Raw genomic sequence first — 22,574 nt, 5'->3', positions numbered from 1 at the left:
TCTGGAATTGCTTGCCTGAGGAGGTGGTGATGGCGAACTCAGTCGAGGGGTTCAAGAGAGGCCTGGATGTCTTCCTGGAGCAGAACAATATTGTATCATACAATTATTAGGTTCTGTAGAAGGATGTACATCTGGGGATTTATTATGATGGAATATAGGAATATAGGCTGAACTGGATGGACAAATGTCTTTTTTCGGCCTTACTAACTATGTTACTATGTTACTATATTATAGACTGCTGTAGATAATCCCTAAAAGAAAGTGGCCGCATCTTATATCGCCCAAAACTGCTGACAGGTTCCCTTTAAATATTTTCCCTGAATCCATATCCAAGAGATTCATTAGATTGCTTTTGTATATGCTGACAGCAGCACGCGGTGTGATTGCCTACCATGGGAAGCAAGCCTCTCCACCGTCCCAACTAGATCTATATTCTCGCATCAAAGACATCAGGAACTTTAAGCACCAGGCAGCCCTTAATGACAATACTGTAGAGAGATTTACCCTGGTTTGGCCTCCTTGGGATTCCTTTTGGTTCATATTAAACATATAACCTTTATGAGATGGATGTAACTAGGTCGTAACATTCCACATTATTTCCCACTCTTTTCTTTTCTCCGAGTCCTGTGTTTGTCTGTTCGTAAAATTTTACTCTTTATCTACTTGAAAATGTTTAACTATTACTATAGTATAAGGTTGGTTGCTAACCTATAAATGATAGTGAAAACTCTAAAATGCTTAACTATTTTTTCTTTTCCTGTAAAATTTGAAAAAAAAATAATCCATAAAATTTAACAAAAAAACGTTTGCGCTGACATCACAAGACTGAAGTGATCAATTAAAATAGAATGGGTGGGTTTCCAAGGATCACTTGGCCAGGATACTGTACCACCCCTGTTACTGTAGAATGTACAGTAATTGCCTGCAGGAGCATGGGTTAGATTAAAGGGGGTTCCCAGTCTCAGAAAGCACCACCCCCGGACACCGTTTTAAAAAAAAGCTTGTTACTCCTCCTCTCCAGGTCCAGTATGGAGTCTCCTCCGCTGCTTGGGGTCTTACCATCTGCAGGACGAGTCTCCTCCACTGCTTGGGGTCTTACCATCTGCAGAACGGTCATCAAGTTGACAGTGCTGCGGTGCATTGAGCTCAGCATCTCTGCCTGAATTGAAACCACGAGTCGCTAGATCAGTGACTGGCTGCAGCATCATCAACGCCTCATCAGCAAGACAGACAGACACCAGGAGCAGCGGTGGAGACTCAACACTGGACGAGGGGAGGGCAAGTAAAGTACAGCTTGAAAAAAAGGGATATTCTGGGTGGAAAAACCTCCTTTACTAGCAGATTTGTTGATGTCAGGCTCCCTTTAGTACATACAAGTCAGCAGCTCCTAGAAGACCTTCCCTTGTATGACCAATTAATTTCCATTGCCAAAATGCTCGGGATACAAGCAGTCAAGATCACGGACCTATAATGGAAGCAGCTATTTCCTTCTGAAAGCATGCCCACACTTGGCATCCTCACAGCAGACATTTCTATGGTAGAGAATGGTCTATCTGAATGGGGCTGCCCACTATAATTTATCAGGAGGGAGCCTTTCACATGTTACTTATTAGCCAGCAGCTGCCAAAGGTGTTAAGAGACAATACCTGGCAAGAGAGTGGCTGGTAGACGCTGGTAGACAGCCGGATCATCAAGCAGCCAAAAAATGAAGATGACCTAAACCCAGAATTAGGATCCCCCCTGGAATAGTAACCCAAACAGAAAGGAGACAGCTAAGTTACTGGCTATCTGGCAAAAGAATAACAAGATGTTTTAGCCCACAGTTTTTCATTTTCAAAAGTGATAATAGGAGAAAATAGACCATAAAATTTGTTTTGCCTCCCGAGTACGGCAATGCCCCACATGTGCTCAAAAAATACTGTTCACCCACAGTGCAAAGCTCAAATGGAAGAAGTGCCATATTGGAGTGCAGAGGTGCCTGGACAGTTTGCGGGCGCCATGTCACATTGGCAGAGCCTCTAATATGCCAGAACAGCAGAAGCCCTTCCTTTAAAATACATACTGGAAGGTAAGTCTTTATAAGAAAACATTAAAATTTCTCATTAAAATAAAAATGTATAGATATTGTTACTGACAGTCACTCAAGACCCAGTGAAGACAATAAACCATCAATTCTACACAGATAATACTCAAAACAGATGCATATTAACCCATTAACACCAAATGACGGACATGGAACGCCTTGAGCAGGCGTCAGTCCTCGCACCATGACGTGCTATACCCATCATGACTTTAAACTGACAGTTCTGTACTGACAACTGAGCGGCATGGGAAGAGGTGTGGGGACCACACCATCGGTCACTGCACACAGAGTGCTATGTCAAGCGCTCAGTCAATCTGGCAAGCAGACGACAGCATGATCGCATAGAAATCGAATGATCAGATTTTTTATGTATTAAAAAAAACCAAAACAAACACGTGGCAAACTATGGTTTTCAATGGAAAAATAAGTGGAATAAAACGCGATAAAGAGGAATATATAATAAAAATAGCATCTCCGAAAATTTTATCTTGTCCAGCAAAAAAACAAGTCACCATACAGCTCCATCAGCGGGAAAAAAAAAAAAAAAAGATGCAAAAATAAATTTTTGGGGTAAAAGTTTTTATTGTGACAAATAAAAACGACAAAACATAAAAAATTTCATAAATGAGGTATTGCTGTAATCACATTGACATGAAAACTAAAGCTGCCTTATGAATTTTAGCACATGGGAACAGCATTTAAAAAACTAAATTCCTAAATTGTTGGTTTTTCTTCATTCTGCCTCCCAAAAATCAAAATGCAAATCCAAACAAAAGATGTCATGTGCCCAAAAATGGTACCAATAAAAATGTCAACTTGTCGCACAAAAAAACAAGCCCTCACATGACTGTCAGCCAAAAAACGGAAAAATTATAGCTTTTAAAATATGGCAATGCGCAAAAAATTAAAAACGTATTTTAGGCTATGTGCACACGTTGCAGAACTGCAGTGGAAATTCCGTGGCAATTCTGCAACTCCCTGCCGCGGGTATATCGCATGCGGAATTGGCATGCATATTCCCGCTAAACACTAGCGTTTTACAAGCATAATTAGCTTGCAGAATGCTTGCGTTTTCCAAGCGATCTGTAGCATCACTTGGAAAACAGTGTTTGACAAGTGTGACCAACTTTTTACTATTGATGCTGCCTATGCAGCATCAATAGTAAAAAGATAGAATGTTAAAAATAATTTAAAAAAAAATAAGAATTGTGATATTCTCACCTTCCTGTGGCCCAGCAGCCAGCGTACAGCACAGGATAATTGTGATCCTAAATGTTATGTGGGATCCAAGGGGTAACGTTTCTACTTGTGGAGAGTGACATGTTAAGCATGCCGAGATGAGGAGACTTAAGCCGCAATGCTCCTCTGGGAAATATGCAAATTGTCTCTTTAACGAGCCTTGTCACTTGACTTAGGATAAAGGTTTTGGTATAATTTCCAAAATGGGGTCACTTTAGGGGGAATTCTGTTCTTCTAGCTCTTATGGAGTCCACAAACTATTCTAGGAAAATCTGAGCTCCAAGAGGCAAATAGCACTCCGTCCCTTCCGAGCCTCGTCGTATAGCTAAGCAGTACCACACTGCCACATATGGGGTATTTTCACATTTAGCAGAAATTGTGTGACTAGTTTTGGTGCCATTCTTACCCATTTTTCCTTGTGAAAATGTAAAATCTGGGGTTAGAACAATTTTTGGGGTGTAAAAACATAATTATGTTTTCTTCACTGCCCAATGATATAAAATTCTGTGACACACCTGTGGTGTCAGTATGATCACTGCACCATCAGATGAATTCATAGAGAGGTGCAGTTTGTAAAATTTGCTCTGGCACATAAGGGGCTCTCCTACTGGGTCATGGCACCTGCAAACCATAACAGTAAAATCTGAACTATAATATGGCGCTCCTTCCCTTCTGAGGTTTACACTGTGCCTCAAAAAAGAATGGGCTAAACAAGAGAAACAAAATATTGTTTCACTACTGAAGTTATGGGAATGTTTATCATTCATGGTTTTTACTATAATTTTCTTTATTTGTATTTTATGTATGGCGATTTCTTTTCTTTTTTACCTACTAGTAACTAGTATGTGGTGTGCAGCTGTATTTACCATTCAGGACCTTAAATTATGTCAGCTGAGAAAGGATCATTCCTGTGATTGGCTCCTGCACACTACATAATAGCCATTAGATAAAGATCTGGTCTCAGAGCCAAACACGTCGCTTAAACCCCTTGGCATCACATTGTACAGGGAGTTTTTTCACCGCTGCAACATTTTTTTTTTTTCACCTTATTTTTGTCATCCCAACAGCTCAGGAACACACTGGGCAGTTCATGTGCCCTATTGTCAAGAATCTACATAACTAATCATATGCTAAATAGTTGCAAGTCAAATTTATGTATGAGAGAGCTAAGATGATTGTCTATAAAATTATGGCAGTCGGACGTTCGAAGCAGTAAGAACATGGTGCGCTCTGCTCTAAAAAAGAGGAACCAGAGGATGCAAAAGATGTAGATGCCACGGAGAGAAGGAAAGCTAGCATGGGGATCTTGATTGCCTACTTTCGGGCTCTGCCACCTTCCCCCTTGCTTTCTCTTCCCTAGACATTTAAAGTGTGGTCCCTATTTGGACTTATAAAATCCAGGAATTCTTTCGGTGTCAGAAAATTAAAAGTCTGAAGATGATATATCAGTGGAGGGTGTGGGGTTTTAGAGATATATATGTTATGCTTTTTTTTTTTTATCCCAGAAGTCAGACAGATCATTGATATAAAAAAAAAAAAAAGTGCTTCTTTTGGCTGGTTCTGGAAGTATTCCACAAGAGCTCGGAGCGTTGCTTCGTTAGCGTTTGAACATCTGGGTCTGTATTAGGCTATGTGCACACATCGCGGATTTGGCTGCGGATTCGCAGCAGTTTTCCATGCGTTGTACGGTACCATGTACACCTATGGAAAACAAAATCTGCAGTGCCCATACTGTGCAAAATACCGTGTGGAAACGCTGAGGTTTATTTTCCGCAGCATGTCAATTCTTTGTGCGGATTCCGCAGCGTTTTACACCTAAGTGATGGAATTACAGTAATTGGCAGTCGCTTTGGTATGATACCTTGCTTAGTATACCGTAATTGTCAAAGGATTTTACATTTCCGTATAACATCCATATAGGTCATTAAATAGAATGTATAAATTTGGCGTCCCACTACCAGTAGCATAAAAATGTTTAACTTTGAAAAAATGCTGTTAGCCTCTGCCAGCCACTCATTATTAGTGATGGGGTCAGAAAGGAAACCCGTAATTTATATTAAAGTAATAATCCCCCCATAGTAAAAATTATACTATGGGGGGGGGGGGGGGGGGGGGTTGTTATTGCAAGGGTGTAAGGGATTGGGCGGGGAGGAGGTGGGGTAAGGGAGTCAAATTGCAGCATCTTATAACTTTATAAGAAATTACCGTAAGTACAAATTGCCTGCTGGCAGCGTGCTTTTGCAACCATTAACTGTAAGTCAACAATGTGTGATTCATTTCTGATGACACAGCAGAAAGAGGTTGTGAACTTTCTGGAATTAGTAGATGCTCCTCGGACACGCGCTATCAGGATGATTATACAGACGACACTCCGATCAACGGTGATCAGAGACTGAGCAGAGTGTCCGCACAGTGCCATCTAATTCTCTTGGATGCGAAGATGGAAAGAATTTTTTTTTTTTTACATTTTCTAATCTTCTTCATTGTGTCAGTCTGCGAAAATCAAACTGCACTCAGATGTCATCAGAGAAAAGTCCGATGTTTTCCATGCACTCACTGACTAGAATGGCGGAGTGCGATCCAATACATATGCACCTGCCCTAAGGATGCTCCATGCCACTGATGCTTTGCAATCCCCACCCAGGGTCAAAGTTTGCCAGTCAGTCCAGCACATAGCGCAGTGTGAAGGGACGGCCATGGGACCGGACTGCGCAGTAGGAGAGAATAAGGACGTACAGACAGCAATCCATGTCCGGCAGCGTACTAAGAAAGCTCACGGGAGCGGCAGTCCAGAGAATAACCTCCAATGTGGCCCATAAAGATGAATTTAACAACATTTATAAAAGCATTTCCACCAATTGCTTGGGAGTAATCGGTGCCTGTTAACCTGTATCAACTTGTGCAATGACATATTAAACCCTTCCTAAGCAGTTTCACATTTCACATACAATCCGTGTGATCGGAGCTCAGGAAGTGAGTAATATCTGGCTGTTTCACTACAATCACAACTACTCATACTGGCTTTTGTTTCGAGCAGAAAAGCTTCAAATCAGTGAGCGTTCACGTCATTTCACAGTTTACATATAAATTATTTTATTTGTCTTATTCTACATAAAGAGTTTAGTAAAAACATTCACATTATTTATGTGTTAAAACTTACATTGTAAGTCAAGAGCAGACTTCACAATTCTGCAGGCTTCAGAGCTTAAATCAAACAGCCTTCATTGCTGGTTCAATCCTTACCCAGATCTCAGTCTGGAGCCTTGCATTCTAGTGAATGTCCTCTACATGGGAAAGTCAGACATGGAGCACTTTCTCTGTGGAAATACCCACTGCAGCAATTTAAAGGGAATCTGTCTCCACGTTTGACTTATTTAAACTATTAATATGGGCATACAGGTTATAGACTGCTGAAAATAGTCCGACCTGTGTGTCTCATATCAGATGCCTTGTTGCTGATATATCATCTTTAATCACTTTATATATTACCTCTTCCAGGCTCTGGGGAGGATGGTGTCTGGAAGATAACTCTGCCTCCAGAGCTTCATTTTACGTGAAGGGTGACTTACCTGTGTGATGTGTAATGGCCGCTCTCTGCTCTCCTGACCTCACTGCAGAGCTGTGTGTGATTATACCTGACACATCTCGCAGGTTCGTCCCAGCTTCCATCTCACAGTAAGCCAGGGTTGCAATATTGGTACATCAGAGAGAAGCAAAATTGTGTTTGCAGGAAGATAAATGTCATTTCTCCTGTTCTGTGTAAGTTACTTGTCTCACTGGTAACTCCACCTTCATTTAAAATGAGCTCTGGAGGCAGAGTAATCTCCAGACAGCATCCTCCCCAGAGCCTGGAAGAGGTCATTTATAGAAAGTGATGAGGATTTCTCAGCAACAACACAAAAATCACAAATGAGCAGGAAGTCATAGAAAACATTAGTACGAGTGTAATCTGATTTTTTATTGGATTGCACTAGTCCATTTTTCTTGCAAATAAGTCTAAGGCCTTATGCTGCAGAATCACTCCGGCAGATTTAGTGCCATTTTTGAACATCAAGTGCAAATTCATCTTTACACCATGCACTGTGCAAAAATTTGGGTTGGAGAACAAACTCCTCCATCATAAGTTCTCAGATAAAATGGTCTGACCACAAGCTTGTTGACTGTCTCCAATAATCAGCAAACTTGTAAATGCAGCTCCAATCGGGGACTGCAGCCATACTCCTGGCCAGCAACTGCTGGTATACAGAAAAGGCTGGCGACCACAGCAGGAGGTCTATTATATACTCATACAGCTTAAAATTAAACAAAAAACAGCCCTTTGATCTATACATAAACCAAATTCACAATCTAATGTGGACACATGAGTAACTTCTGGTCAATGGAAGAAAGGAGTCCGGGCGCTCAGATGAGTGATGAGCCTCATCAGCTTAAAAGGAATCTGTCAGTAAGATCACAACCCCCACCCTCATCAAACCGCATATATGGGCATGAGGGGCTTTGAAATCTTAATCCAACATTATATCTTCTATCTGTGGCTGCATTCCTGAGTAATTAAGAGTTTTCAAGCATATGCAAATGAGCCATTAAGTGCTCTTAGGTGGCAGAGATTTCAAGATAAAGAGACTAGCGCTGGGTGTGGAAACAAGCTGAGAATGCAAAGGCTCGGGAAGTGCTCTGCCTGAAGGTGTGACAGCAGCCCTCCTCCCATCAAAGTTTGTATCCTCTTACTATACTCCGCTCATCATATTATATAGCACCGTGTACTTACAATTGCTGATTTTGCCTTTCTACCCAGATGCCCATTTATTCAGGTGGTAGGAGATGGGTATATTCCTTCTAATTTGTACATGGTACCAACATGGCTACCCTCATTTCCCCAAGGAGAGGTAGATAGGAGCTGATCAGCAAATTGCAGGCACAAAATTAAAGCTGATACTTGTTCCATCATGGTGGTGAACGAGGAAGGTCTCAGCACAGAAAGTTTGGATATGTCACCATAGCGCACCAAGTAATATTTAAAGGAAACCGGAACCTGTCACATAGATGCCGTCTAATCTGGGGACAGCACGGTAGAGAAGGAGACACTGAGAAGAATGTACAGATTTGTTGGAAGAGATTTAGTGTAACGTGTATTAATTGGAATCCCTGGTATTTGTATGCATACGAGTCCAGTGGGCGGACCTAAAGAGAGTCCTACATGAAAGGCTGTCAATCACCAAGTAGGACCGCCCACTGGACTCCTATATATACACAAATGCCAGGGATTTAACTGAACAAAACACAAGTTGTCCTGAAACTTTTCTTACCAAAATACACATCAATCCGATCAGTTCCTCCAACTCTAGAACATCCTCCCTGAAGATCAGATTGTCAACATGACAGGTTCTCTTTAAGGGTATGAGCACACGTCAGGATTTCTTGCAGAAATTTCCTGAAGAAAACCGGAAATTTTTTGCAAGAAATCCGCATTTGTTTTTTTCCCGTCTTTTTTAGCATTTTGCAAGCGTAATTAGCTTGCAGAATGCTAAAGTTTTCCAAGCGATCTGTAGCATCGCTTGGAAAACTGACTGACAGGTTGGTCACACTTGTCAAACATAGTGTGACAAGTGTGACCAACTATTTACTATAGATGCTGCTTATGCAGCATCTATAGTAAAAGATAGAATGTTTAAAAATAATAAAAAAAAATTAAAAATGGTTATACTCACCCTCCGCAGACAGCCGATATCCTCAGCGGCGTCCGTTCCTAGATGGTGTGCTTCAGGACCTTCGATGACGTCACGGTCACATGAGCGGTCACATGAGCAGTCTCGCGACCAATCACAAGACAGCGACGTCATCGCAGGTCCTGAACCACACCATCTATAGGAACGGAAGCGGCAGCATGCAGCGGTGAGAGGCGGGAACACTCCGGGGGCCATCGAAGGTGAGTATATCACTATTTTTTATTTTAATTCTTTTTTTTTTTGACCAATTAATGGTGCCCAGTCCGTGGAGGAGAGTCTCCTCTCCTCCACCCTGGGTACCAACCGCACATAATCTGCTTACTTCCCGCATGGTGTGCACAGCCCCGTGCGGGAAGTAAGCAGATCAATGCACTCCTAGGTGTGCGGAATCCCCGCAATTCCGCATTTTTAATGAACATGTTGCTTTTTTTTCTGCAATGCGATTTTTTCGCGCAACATTTGCACAAAAAATGCGGAATACACTGTAAATAATAGGAGGCATATGTTAGCATTTTTTTCGCGTTTTTATCACGTTTTTATAGCGAAAAAACGCGAAAAATACTGAACGTGTGCACATGGCCTAAGCTTCATTGCCTCTTTCTCCTCATGTCCTTACACATATTACTATATATTTATTACTCATCCACCCCTAATATTGAAATTTGGACACCAATGTAAAATCATGGAATTAGAGAACTCATGGGATGGATAGGCAACTTACTGATGCGCAAAGAATGAAAGAATGGAAACATTTAGAAAACCTCTTCATCTGTTCAGTATCAAGTATGAGTGCAATGTGCAGAAATACAGAGACTCACACCTTGGCTGCTATCAATGAGGTTATTAGTAGTTGTCTGAGGGATATTCTGCCACAGCAAATGCATTTTGGCATGAAAATTACCAAGATCCACTGCTGGCAGTTCTTGGGTCACCAATAGTGTTGAGCATTCCGATACCGCAAGTATCGGGTATCGGCCGATATTTGCTGTATCGGAATTCCGATACCGAGATCCGATACTTTTGTGGTATCGGGTATCGGTATCGAAACAACATTAATGTGTAAAATAAAGAATTAAAATAAAAAATATTGCTATACTCACCTCTCCGACGCAGCCTGGACCTCACCGAGGGAACCGGCAGCGTTGTTTGCTTAAAATTCGCGCGTTTCCTTCCTTACGTGAAGTCCCGGCTTGTGATTGGTCGCGTGCCGCCCATGTGGCCGCGACGCGACCAATCACAGCAAGCCGTGACGTAATTTTAGGTCCTTCAGGATTTTAAAATTACGTTCCGGCTTTGTGATTGGTCGCGTCGCGGTCACATGGGCGACGCGACCAATCACAAGCCGGGACTTCACGTAAGGGAGGAAAAGCGCGAATTTTAAGCAAACAACGCTGCCGGTTCCCTCGGTAAGCTCCAGGCTGCGTCGGAGAGGTGAGTATAGCAATATTTTTTATTTTAATTCTTTCTTTTACACATTAATATGGTTCCCAGGGCCTGAAGGAGAGTTTCCTCTCCTTCAGACCCTGGGAACCATCAGGAATACCGTCCGATACTTGAGTCCCATTGACTTGTATTGGTATCGGCTATCGGTATCGGATTAGATCCGATACTTTGACGGTATCGGCCGATACTTTCCGATACCGATACTTTCAAGTATCGGACGGTATTGCTCAACACTAGTCACCAATCTAACCCAAGTAGAAGAGGTGCAAAACCGGCTAAATAAGATTAAAATAGAGAAATATCAGAGAACTAAGTAATGTAATAGACAAACCATTATTTCTTATGTTTAGGGACTCTATAGTGACGGGTCTGTACCACAGGACTGGCGCATAGCAAATGTGGTACCAATATTAAAAAGGGTTCTAACAGTGAACCTGGAAATTATAGGCCGGTAAGTCTAACCTCTATTGTAGGTAAAACATTTGAAGGGTTTCTGAGGGATGTTATTCTAGATTATCTCAATGAGAATAACTGCGTAAGGCTACGTTCACATTTGCGGTCCGCGCCGCAGCGTCGGGCGCCGCAGCGGAGCCGCATGCGTCATGCGCCCCTATATTTAACATGGGGGCGCATGGACATGCGGTGCACTTGCGTTTTGCGCCGCATGCGTCACTGCGGCGCACGCGTCCGGGCGCAGAGGACGCGTTGTTGTTTGCGTTGTGCGTTGCGGCGCCGACGCTGCGGCGCACAACGCAAATGTGAACGTAGCCTTATAAAGTCTCTTTCACATATCCGTTTTTTAGAATCAGTCACAATCTGTCAATTTTAGAAAAAACGGATCCAGCAAATGTTGCTGCTGGATCCGTTTTTTTCCTATAGACTTGTATTAGCGGACGGATTGTGACGGACGGCCTCACGTTTCACCGTCAAGCGCTGGATCCGTCGTAAAGTCGTTGTCCGTCAGGTGGAGACAACACACATACTAATTTTTTTGTGTACTTCGAAAAGACGCACAGCGACGGATCCTGCGGCGTCCGTCATTGGCTATAATGTAAAGCCTATGGGTGCAGGCTCCGTCGCTGTCCGTCAGAAGACGGATTCCAGTGAAGGGATGTCGTTTTTTTGCAACAGAGCATGCCCGGAACCCATTTTTCCTTTCAGGAAATCTCTCTCGAATTCTGTTTTTTTAAATTCCAGCTGCAGCTGCTTCAACGGATCCGTCAAAAAAAAACGGATCCAGTGCATCAGCTTTTTACAATCGGCACAGGATCCATCTTTTCAACACTTTGACGGATTGTGACTGATTCTAAAAAACGAAAGTGTGAAAAAGGCCTAATAAGCTACAGACTGGACCAAGGTGAGTCAGTGGACGTGGTATACCTCGATTTTTCCAATGCGTTTGATACCGTGCCACACAAGAGGTTGGTACACAAAATGAGAATGCTGGGGAAATGTGTGTAATTGGGTAAGTAACTGGCTTAGTGATAGAAAGCAGGGGGTGGATATAAATGGTATATTCTCTAACGGTGAGGGTACCGTCGGTGTTGGGACCTATTCTCTTCAACATACTTACCATATTAACGATCTGGTAGAAGATTTACACAGTAAAGTATCAATATTTGCAGATGATGCAAAACTATGTAAAGCGGTCAATACAAGAGAAGATAGTATTCTGCTACAGATGGATCTGGATAAGTTGGAACTATGTTACCATGTTACAATGAGGTCCCAGATGTGCTCGACGGGAGACAAGTCTGGAGACGTTGTATGCCATGGTAGTAAGTTTAGGCTGTTTGCTGTACCACGAGCAACATGAGAACATTCCCTTGTGAAAGCCTCTATGACATTGTCAATGTGGTCTTCAGAGCGATCTCCAGCTATCATTACATCCAAGACAAAAGCAGGACTCATCTCCTTAAGAGGATAGATCTCCATTACATCCACCATTGCTTCCTTGCTCTGCACCATGACAGCCTTTGAGAGTGGTGGTGTATGGAATATTTGTAGCGGACGTCTGTCTTGTAGTCCAATGTTGAGCAAACGTCTTCTGATGGCTTGTGTGGACCATGATTAGCACTGTAGACTTGGTATGTGATGTCTGATTTCACATTCAGTACAGAATCACCACACACCATTCTTCTAACCTGAGATCACATGGACAATGCCATGAGGAGGGCTTCATGAGTCACCGTCACACTGGTCATACTCCCAGTATGTGTGGTGGCATAATATATGGTAGCCAGATCACCCTAGTCTTCATTTCAGGTACAGTAACAGCTCAGCATTGCTTTGATTGATTTGAAATGTCATTGGTCCGCAATTACAAAAGGAGCTGCCAGCAGCGGCTCTTGACGATTTGCCAAAGTGTATTCAGCGTGGTAGAACATTCCTCAGACAACCACTAATACACATCTTGGCAGGTCAATGAGATTACATAGGAGGATTTCTGCTTGAAGTATTCATACTCTGTACTGAACAAATCCAGATGTTTTGAATATGTTGCTTCCATTTCTTCATCATTTGCATATCAGTAACCTGTCTATCCATCATCCCTTCTTGGTGTTGCAACTGCAATCTTGAGGGGGTGGGGAGTATATATTATACACACTTGTAGATATATAATTGCTGAATGACGTATAGCTGTATGTGAACAGACATCACACATGTTAATATCTTGCACGTTGGAATAATATCTGATCTGTTATTCTGATGTGACAATGAGCGAGGGGACGACTGGTCTACTGTGGGGTTCATACACTGGGGTTTCCAGTGCATCTGCAGAAATAATCATGCTATCCCTTACACTGCTGAGCAAAATAGCTTCCAAAATATTCCATGATACAGAAATTCCCTTGACAAGTAGGGTTTAGTTCGTCGTAGGGACTGAATTGGATTCTGTAACAATATTCATATCGGTCAGTCCTCGGTGAGACTGCGCCCTAAGTGCAGGAGCGGCCATACCAGAGGGAAATATCAGAGAGGCAGCAGCTATCAGAGCACCAACATCAGAGCACCAGCGGCCATCAGAGCGCCAATATCAGAAAGGCAGCAGCTATGAGAGCGCCATATCAGAGAGGCAGCGGCCATCAGTGCGCCAATATCAAAAAAGCAGCAGCTATCAGAGTGCCATACCAGAGCACCAGCGGCCATCAGAGAGCCATATCAGAAAGGCAGCAGCTATGAGAGCGCCATATCAGAGAGGCAGCGGCCATCAGTGCGCCAATATCAGAGAGGCAGCAGCCATCCGAGCACCATATCAGAAAGACAGCAGCTATCAGAGCGCCATAGAGCACCAGAGGCCATACTAGAGCGCCATATCAGAGAGGCAGCAGCCATCAGAGCGCCAATATCAGAGCACCAGCCATCCGAACGTCATATAAGAGAGGTAGCAGCCATCCAAGCGCCATATCATAAAGGCAGCGGCCATAAACGTGTACATATTAGAGCACCATACCAGAGCGCCAGCGGCCATCAGTGCTCCATACCAGTGCGCCAGCGGCCATCATCGCTCCATACCAGAGCGCCAGCAGCCATCTGCGCTCCATACCAGTGCGCTAGCGGCCATCAGCGCTCCATACCAGTGCGCCAGCGGCCATCAGCGCTCCATACCAGTGCGCCAGCGGCCATCAGCGCTCCATACCAGTGCGCCAGCGGCCATCAGCGCTCCATACCAGTGCGCCAGCGGCCATCAGCGCTCCATACCAGTGCGCCAGCGGCCATCAGCGCTCCATACCAGTGCGCCAGCGGCCATCAGCGCTCCATACCAGTGCGCCAGCGGCCATCAGCGCTCCGTACCAGTGCGCCAGCGGCTATCAGCGCTCCGTACCAGTGCGCCAGCGGCCATCAGCGCTCCGTACCAGTGCGCCAGCAGCCATCAGTGCTCCATACCAGAGCGCCAGCGGTCATCAGTGCTCCATACCAGTGCGCCAGTAGCCATCAGTGCTCCATACCAGAGCGCCAGCGGCCATCAGTGCTCCATACCAGAGCGCCAGCAGCCATCAGTGCTCCATACCAGTGCGCCAGCAGCCATCAGTGCTCCATACCAGTGCGCCAGCGGCCATCAGTGCTCCATACCAGAGCGCCAGCAGCCATCAGTGCTCCGTACCAGTGCGCCAGCAGCCATCAGTGCTCCATACCAGTGCGCCAGCAGCCATCAGTGCTCCATACCAGTGCGCCAGCAGCCATCAGTGCTCCATACCAGTGCGCCAGCAGCCATCAGTGCTCCATACCAGTGCGCCAGCGGCCATCAGTGCTCCGTACCAGTGCGCCAGCAGCCATCAGTGCTCCATACCAGTGCGCCAGCGGCCATCAGTGCTCCATACCAGAGCGCCAGCAGCCATCAGTGCTCCATACCAGTGCGCCAGCAGCCATCAGTGCTCCATACCAGTGCGCCAGCAGCGCTCCATACCAGTGCGCTAGCGGCCATCAGCGCTCCATACCAGTGCGCTAGCGGCCATCAGCGCTCCATACCAGTGCGCCAGCAGCCATCAGTGCTCCATACCAGTGCGCCAGCAGCCATCAGTACTCCGTACCAGTGCGCCAGCAGCGCTCTATACCAGTGCGCCAGTAGCCATCAGTGCTCCGTACCAGTGCGCCAGCAGCGCTCTATACCAGTGCGCCAATAGCCATCAGCGCTCCATACCAGTGCGCCAGCAGCCATCAGTGCTCCGTACCAGTGCGCCAGCAGCCATCAGTGCTCCGTACCAGTGCGCCAGTAGCCATCAGTGCTCCATACCAGTGCGCCAGCAGCCATCAGTGCTCCATACCAGTGCGCCAGCAGCCATCAGTACTCCGTACCAGTGCGCCAGCAGCGCTCTATACCAGTGCGCCAGTAGCCATCAGTGCTCCGTACCAGTGCGCCAGCAGCGCTCTATACCAGTGCGCCAATAGCCATCAGCGCTCCATACCAGTGCGCCAGCAGCCATCAGTGCTCCGTACCAGTGCGCCAGCAGCCATCAGCGCTCCATACCAGTGCGCTAGCGGCCATCAGCGCTCCATACCAGTGCGCCAGCAGCCATCAGTGCTCCATACCAGAGCGCCAGCAGCCATCAGTGCTCCGTACCAGAGCGCCAGCAGCCATCAGTGCTCCGTACCAGTGCGCCAGCAGCCATCAGTGCTCCGTACCAGTGCGCCAGCAGCCATCAGTGCTCCATACCAGTGCGCCAGCAGCCATCAGTGCTCCATACCAGTGCGCCAGCGGCCATCAGTGCTCCGTACCAGTGCGCCAGCAGCCATCAGTGCTCCATACCAGTGCGCCAGCGGCCATCAGTGCTCCATACCAGAGCGCCAGCAGCCATCAGTGCTCCGTACCAGTGCGCCAGCAGCCATCAGTGCTCCATACCAGTGCGCCAGCAGCGCTCCATACCAGTGCGCTAGCGGCCATCAGCGCTCCATACCAGTGCGCTAGCGGCCATCAGCGCTCCATACCATTGCGCCAGCAGCCATCAGTGCTCCATACCAGTGCGCCAGCAGCCATCAGTACTCCGTACCAGTGCGCCAGCAGCGCTCTATACCAGTGCGCCAGTAGCCATCAGTGCTCCGTACCAGTGCGCCAGCAGCGCTCTATACCAGTGCGCCAATAGCCATCAGCGCTCCATACCAGTGCGCCAGCAGCCATCAGTGCTCCGTACCAGTGCGCCAGCAGCCATCAGTGCTCCGTACCAGTGCGCCAGTAGCCATCAGTGCTCCATACCAGTGCGCCAGCAGCCATCAGTGCTCCATACCAGTGCGCCAGCAGCCATCAGTACTCCGTACCAGTGCGCCAGCAGCGCTCTATACCAGTGCGCCAGTAGCCATCAGTGCTCCGTACCAGTGCGCCAGCAGCGCTCTATACCAGTGCACCAATAGCCATCAGCGCTCCATACCAGTGCGCCAGCAGCCATCAGTGCTCCGTACCAGTGCGCCAGCAGCCATCAGCGCTCCATACCAGTGCGCTAGCGGCCATCAGCGCTCCATACCAGTGCGCCAGCAGCCATCAGTGCTCCATACCAGTGCGCCAGCAGCCATCAGTACTCCGTACCAGTGCGCCAGCAGCGCTCTATACCAGTGCGCCAGTAGCCATCAGTGCTCCGTACCAGTGCGCCAGCAGCGCTCTATACCAGTGCGCCAATAGCCATCAGCGCTCCATACAAGTGCGCCAGCAGCCATCAGTGCTCCGTACCACTGCGCCAGCAGCCATCAGCGCTCCATACCAGTGCGCTAGCGGCCATCAGCGCTCCATACCAGTGCGCCAGCAGCCATCAGTGCTCCATACCAGTGCGCCAGCAGCCATCAGTACTCCGTACCAGTGCGCCAGCAGCGCTCTATACCAGTGCGCCAATAGCCATCAGCGCTCCATACCAGTGCGCCAGCAGCCATCAGTGCTCCGTACCAGTGCGCCAGCAGCCATCAGTGCTCCGTACCAGTGCGCCAGCAGCCATCAGTGCTCCGTACCAGTGCGCCAGCGGTCATCAGTGCTCCATACCAGAGCGCCAGCAGCCATCAGTGCTCCGTACCAGTGCGCCAGTAGCCATCAGTGCTCCGTACCAGTGCGCCAGTAGCCATCAGTGCTCCATACCAGAGTGCCAGCAGCCATCAGTGCTCCGTACCAGTGCGCCAGTAGCCATCAGTGCTGCATACCAGTGCGCCAGCAGCCATCAGTGCTCCATACCAGAGCGCCAGCAGCCATCAGTGCTCCGTACCAGAGCGCCAGCAGCCATCAGTGCTCCGTACCAGTGCGCCAGTAGCCATCAGTGCTCCATACCAGTGCGCCAGCGGCCATCAGTGCTCCATACCAGTGCGCCAGCGGCCATCAGCGCTCCGTACCAGTGCGCCAGCAGCCATCAGTGCTCCATACCAGAGCGCCAGCGGTCATCAGTGCTCCATACCAGTGCGCCAGTAGCCATCAGTGCTCCATACCAGAGCGCCAGCGGCCATCAGTGCTCCATACCAGAGCGCCAGCAGCCATCAGTGCTCCATACCAGTGCGCCAGCAGCCATCAGTGCTCCATACCAGTGCGCCAGCGGCCAACAGTGCTCCATACCAGAGCGCCAGCAGCCATCAGTGCTCCGTACCAGTGCGCCAGCAGCCATCAGTGCTCCATACCAGTGCGCCAGCAGCCATCAGTGCTCCATACCAGTGCGCCAGCAGCCATCAGTGCTCCATACCAGTGCGCCAGCAGCCATCAGTGCTCCGTACCAGTGCGCCAGCGGCCATCAGTGCTCCGTACCAGTGCGCCAGCAGCCATCAGTGCTCCATACCAGTGCGCCAGCGGCCATCAGTGCTCCATACCAGAGCGCCAGCAGCCATCAGTGCTCCGTACCAGTGCGCCAGCAGCCATCAGTGCTCCATACCAGTGCGCCAGCAGCGCTCCATACCAGTGCGCTAGCGGCCATCAGCGCTCCATACCATTGCGCTAGCGGCCATCAGCGCTCCATACCAGTGCGCCAGCAGCCATCAGTGCTCCATACCAGTGCGCCAGCAGCCATCAGTACTCCGTACCAGTGCGCCAGCAGCGCTCTATACCAGTGCGCCAGTAGCCATCAGTGCTCCGTACCAGTGCGCCAGCAGCGCTCTATACCAGTGCGCCAATAGCCATCAGCGCTCCATACCAGTGCGCCAGCAGCCATCAGTGCTCCGTACCAGTGCGCCAGCAGCCATCAGTGCTCCGTACCAGTGCGCCAGTAGCCATCAGTGCTCCATACCAGTGCGCCAGCAGCCATCAGTGCTCCATACCAGTGCGCCAGCAGCCATCAGTACTCCGTACCAGTGCGCCAGCAGCGCTCTATACCAGTGCGCCAGTAGCCATCAGTGCTCCGTACCAGTGCGCCAGCAGCGCTCTATACCAGTGCGCCAATAGCCATCAGCGCTCCATACCAGTGCGCCAGCAGCCATCAGTGCTCCGTACCAGTGCGCCAGCAGCCATCAGCGCTCCATACCAGTGCGCTAGCGGCCATCAGCGCTCCATACCAGTGCGCCAGCAGCCATCAGTGCTCCATACCAGAGTGCCAGCAGCCATCAGTGCTCCGTACCAGAGCGCCAGCAGCCATCAGTGCTCCGTACCAGTGCGCCAGCAGCCATCAGTGCTCCGTACCAGTGCGCCAGCAGCCATCAGTGCTCCATACCAGTGCGCCAGCAGCCATCAGTGCTCCATACCAGTGCGCCAGCGGCCATCAGTGCTCCGTACCAGTGCGCCAGCAGCCATCAGTGCTCCATACCAGTGCGCCAGCGGCCATCAGTGCTCCATACCAGAGCGCCAGCAGCCATCAGTGCTCCGTACCAGTGCGCCAGCAGCCATCAGTGCTCCGTACCAGTGCGCCAGCAGCGCTCCATACCAGTGCGCTAGCGGCCATCAGCGCTCCATACCAGTGCGCTAGCGGCCATCAGCGCTCCATACCATTGCGCCAGCAGCCATCAGTGCTCCATACCAGTGCGCCAGCAGCCATCAGTACTCCGTACCAGTGCGCCAGCAGCCATCAGTGCTCCATACCAGTGCGCCAGCAGCGCTCCATACCAGTGCGCTAGCGGCCATCAGCGCTCCATACCAGTGCGCTAGCGGCCATCAGCGCTCCATACCAGTGCGCCAGCAGCCATCAGTGCTCCATACCAGTGCGCCAGCAGCCATCAGTACTCCGTACCAGTGCGCCAGCAGCGCTCTATACCAGTGCGCCAGTAGCCATCAGTGCTCCGTACCAGTGCGCCAGCAGCGCTCTATACCAGTGCGCCAATAGCCATCAGCGCTCCATACCAGTGCGCCAGCAGCCATCAGTGCTCCGTACCAGTGCGCCAGCAGCCATCAGTGCTCCGTACCAGTGCGCCAGTAGCCATCAGTGCTCCATACCAGTGCGCCAGCAGCCATCAGTGCTCCATACCAGTGCGCCAGCAGCCATCAGTACTCCGTACCAGTGCGCCAGCAGCGCTCTATACCAGTGCGCCAGTAGCCATCAGTGCTCCGTACCAGTGCGCCAGCAGCGCTCTATACCAGTGCGCCAATAGCCATCAGCGCTCCATACCAGTGCGCCAGCAGCCATCAGTGCTCCGTACCAGTGCGCCAGCAGCCATCAGCGCTCCATACCAGTGCGCTAGCGGCCATCAGCGCTCCATACCAGTGCGCCAGCAGCCATCAGTGCTCCATACCAGTGCGCCAGCAGCCATCAGTACTCCGTACCAGTGCGCCAGCAGCGCTCTATACCAGTGCGCCAATAGCCATCAGCGCTCCATACCAGTGCGCCAGCAGCCATCAGTGCTCCGTACCAGTGCGCCAGCAGCCATCAGTGCTCCGTACCAGTGCGCCAGCGGTCATCAGTGCTCCATACCAGAGCGCCAGCAGCCATCAGTGCTCCGTACCAGTGCGCCAGTAGCCATCAGTGCTGCATACCAGTGCGCCAGCGGCCATCAGTGCTCCGTACCAGTGGGCCAGTAGCCATCAGTGCTGCATACCAGTGCGCCAGCGGTCATCAGTGCTCCATACCAGTGCGCCAGCGGCCATCAGTGCTCCGTACCAGTGCGCCAGTAGCCATCAGTGCTCCGTACCAGTGCGCCAGCAGCCATCAGCGCTCCGTACCAGTGCGCCAGTAGCCATCAGTGCTCCATACCAGAGCGCCAGTAGCCATCAGCACTCCATACCAGTGCGCCAGCAGCCATCAGTGCTCCGTACCAGTGCGCCAGCAGCCATCAGTGCTCCATACCAGAGCCCAGCAGCCATCAGTGCTCCATACCAGTGCGCCAGTAGCCATCAGTGCTCCATACCAGTGCGCCAGCAGCCATCAGCGCTCCATACCAGTGCGCCAGCAGCGCTCTATACCAGTGCGCCAGCGGCCATCAGTGCTCCATACCAGTGCGCCAGCAGCCATCACTCTTCTAGTTAGCGCCAGTTTCCATGACACTGACTCTCCATCTCTCCGTGGAGTTGTGAAGGAACAATCCCTAGACCATGACCAGGTGGCTCCTTCCAGCCCGGGCCTGTCCCTCACTGCAGAGCTCTGCACACAGCTGTACCTGCCGCTGGCTCATACTGGGAGCACTGGCGGTATATGGGGGTACTGCTAGCCGCACAGCCCACACACGCAGCGCTGCAGAGGGCATCATGGGGAATGTGAGCCGGTGTAATCCCCCTAATGCCACTGACACTGCGGAGCCTCCGGCACAGGCAGCCCCATCACCCAGCGCCCGTGCCCGCCAGCCTCACCTCCTCTCCGGCCGTGTCACCGCTCCACACCCCGCAGCATGCACAGGCTTTCCTCATTGATGCACCAGCCACAAACTTCCGTCCCTTACAATCCCTCTAGTGTGAGGCTGAGGGGCGGGGAGAGGGCGCCTCTGCTGGGGGATTTTAGGTCGCGTTGGAAACACTGCACATGCTGTTACTGCTCGTTTGCATTCAGCACTAGTTTGACCCTTCAGGCGCCCCGTACATCTTGCCCAACATAAAAATGGCGATTTCTCGATCTATTCAAACCGGGAGGTGGAGTCTGTAGAGACGATGATTGATGTCACGTGGCCTCAAACGATCCGGTTTTGGGAAGGGTTGTCACTTGCCAGCTTATACTTTGTGGGAATGACGGTCACTAAGCAAACAGGTTATGTAAGCAATAGTGCACGGAGACAGCCCGTGACTGACAGCTGTCACCTTCATTGTGGTCCCAAGTATACAAACTTAATAAAAAAGGAAAGTGCATGAAGGAACCTTCGTAACTACAGAACTTTGCAGTATGCTGGTCAGTACAGAAGGGAAAGAATGATAGACCCCACACCAAACATGGAGGGCAGGTAGAGAGGGACAGACCCCCCACTATATATGGAGGGAATGTAGAGTGACAGACCCCCACAGTAAATAAAGGGTATGTACATAGTAACAGGTCCCCCCACTATGCATAGAGGGTAGAGAGTGACAGACCCCCACTATACATAGAAAGTAGGTAGTGTCGGGACCACACTCAGTCGGATCAGCCTTTGGAAGTGGGGAATCACCAGAAATAATACACAAGACACGTCTCGTATAGTATATCACTGGGAAGCCTCTGAAGCACGCCTTCCTTCAAGGTGCTATCCCCTCTTTATATAGTTGTACAGGTAGTTTCAGTGGTTATACAAGTTTTGCTTGTTTAAACAAAGAGAGAAAAGAGAAGACAAAAAAAACAGTTTCGGCTATGTGATAGTTTCACAACAAACAAAACAGTACAGTTTCGCCTAAGTGGCAGTTTCACAAACAAAAAATAGGATTTCACACTATAGCTAAAATGTCCTTGAATGGACAGGTCAATATTGATCACAAATTCTTTTTGGTTCATTGAGATAACCATTTTTGTTCCGCTCTTCACAATCCCCCCTTTGACATATTCCATTCAAAACCTTGTCATATAGACGATTATTTTAGTCATTCTTTTTGTGATATTACAAAAAAAACTTTATATTCTCGCATCCATTACACAAAATTTATTTGTGCATACCGAGATACCCTTGAGTACAACCTTGAATAATACATATATAATTACAATAACTATAACTGTATGTATTAGGCTTTGCATAATCCCGGTAACCCACCCACCGATCCCCCTGAACCAATTGGCCGGGTTAAGAAAAGAAAAGGTATCTGACCACCAGCTATCCTTATTTTGGTCATTGTCTTTGTCATACTGATCCCTGAGTCGTTGTACGTCTTCTAATTTAAATCTCATACTCATAGTACTATTCGGGTCTATATAATGACAGCAGGTGGGTCCGATGATTTGATACATACCCCCTTGTGAGGCAGTTAGGTAATCCAATACCAGGGTATGTTGGTTAGTGACTATTATAAGCTGATTCTGTACAGCTATACTAGTATTTAATATGTCCAATATATCCCAAATCTGGTCATCTAGATAATCCGTGGCTCTAACTAATTTATCCCACATCTGTGTTAACATAGGATAAATAAAAATGGTACTAGCAATTTTGTTGGGAATTCCCATTTGTACTATATGTGGCCTCCCCGAGGGACGTGGTGAGTTATCTGCAGCTCTTTTATACATTGTGTGCTTGGGCACGGCTTGCATATTCACTTGTTTGTTCGAAATTATGAAAGTAGCCGGGGTTAAGGTACCGTCACACTAAGCGACGCTGCA

General features: G+C 48.7%; 1 protein-coding gene across 9 annotated transcripts in view; it reads right to left on the bottom strand.

Annotated features, from left to right (window-relative positions):
- Window positions 1-20,894, bottom strand: part of PPIP5K2 (diphosphoinositol pentakisphosphate kinase 2) — a 132,001-nt gene extending 111,107 nt beyond the window's left edge. For 8 of the 9 annotated variants that reach the window (XM_077289823.1, XM_077289840.1, XM_077289850.1 and 5 more), the window contains exon 1: window positions 20,657-20,894. The gene's annotated coding sequence lies outside the window, so the exon portion shown is untranslated. The remainder of the gene's footprint in view (window positions 1-20,656) is intronic. The other variant, XM_077289832.1, reaches the window with a different exon arrangement.
- Window positions 20,895-22,574: the final 1,680 nt, after the last annotated feature.

Source organism: Ranitomeya variabilis, chromosome 1 (assembly GCF_051348905.1).
Source record: "Ranitomeya variabilis isolate aRanVar5 chromosome 1, aRanVar5.hap1, whole genome shotgun sequence".
Lineage (NCBI taxonomy): Eukaryota > Metazoa > Chordata > Amphibia > Anura > Dendrobatidae > Ranitomeya > Ranitomeya variabilis.
This window is presented reverse-complemented; position numbering and strand designations above follow the sequence as displayed.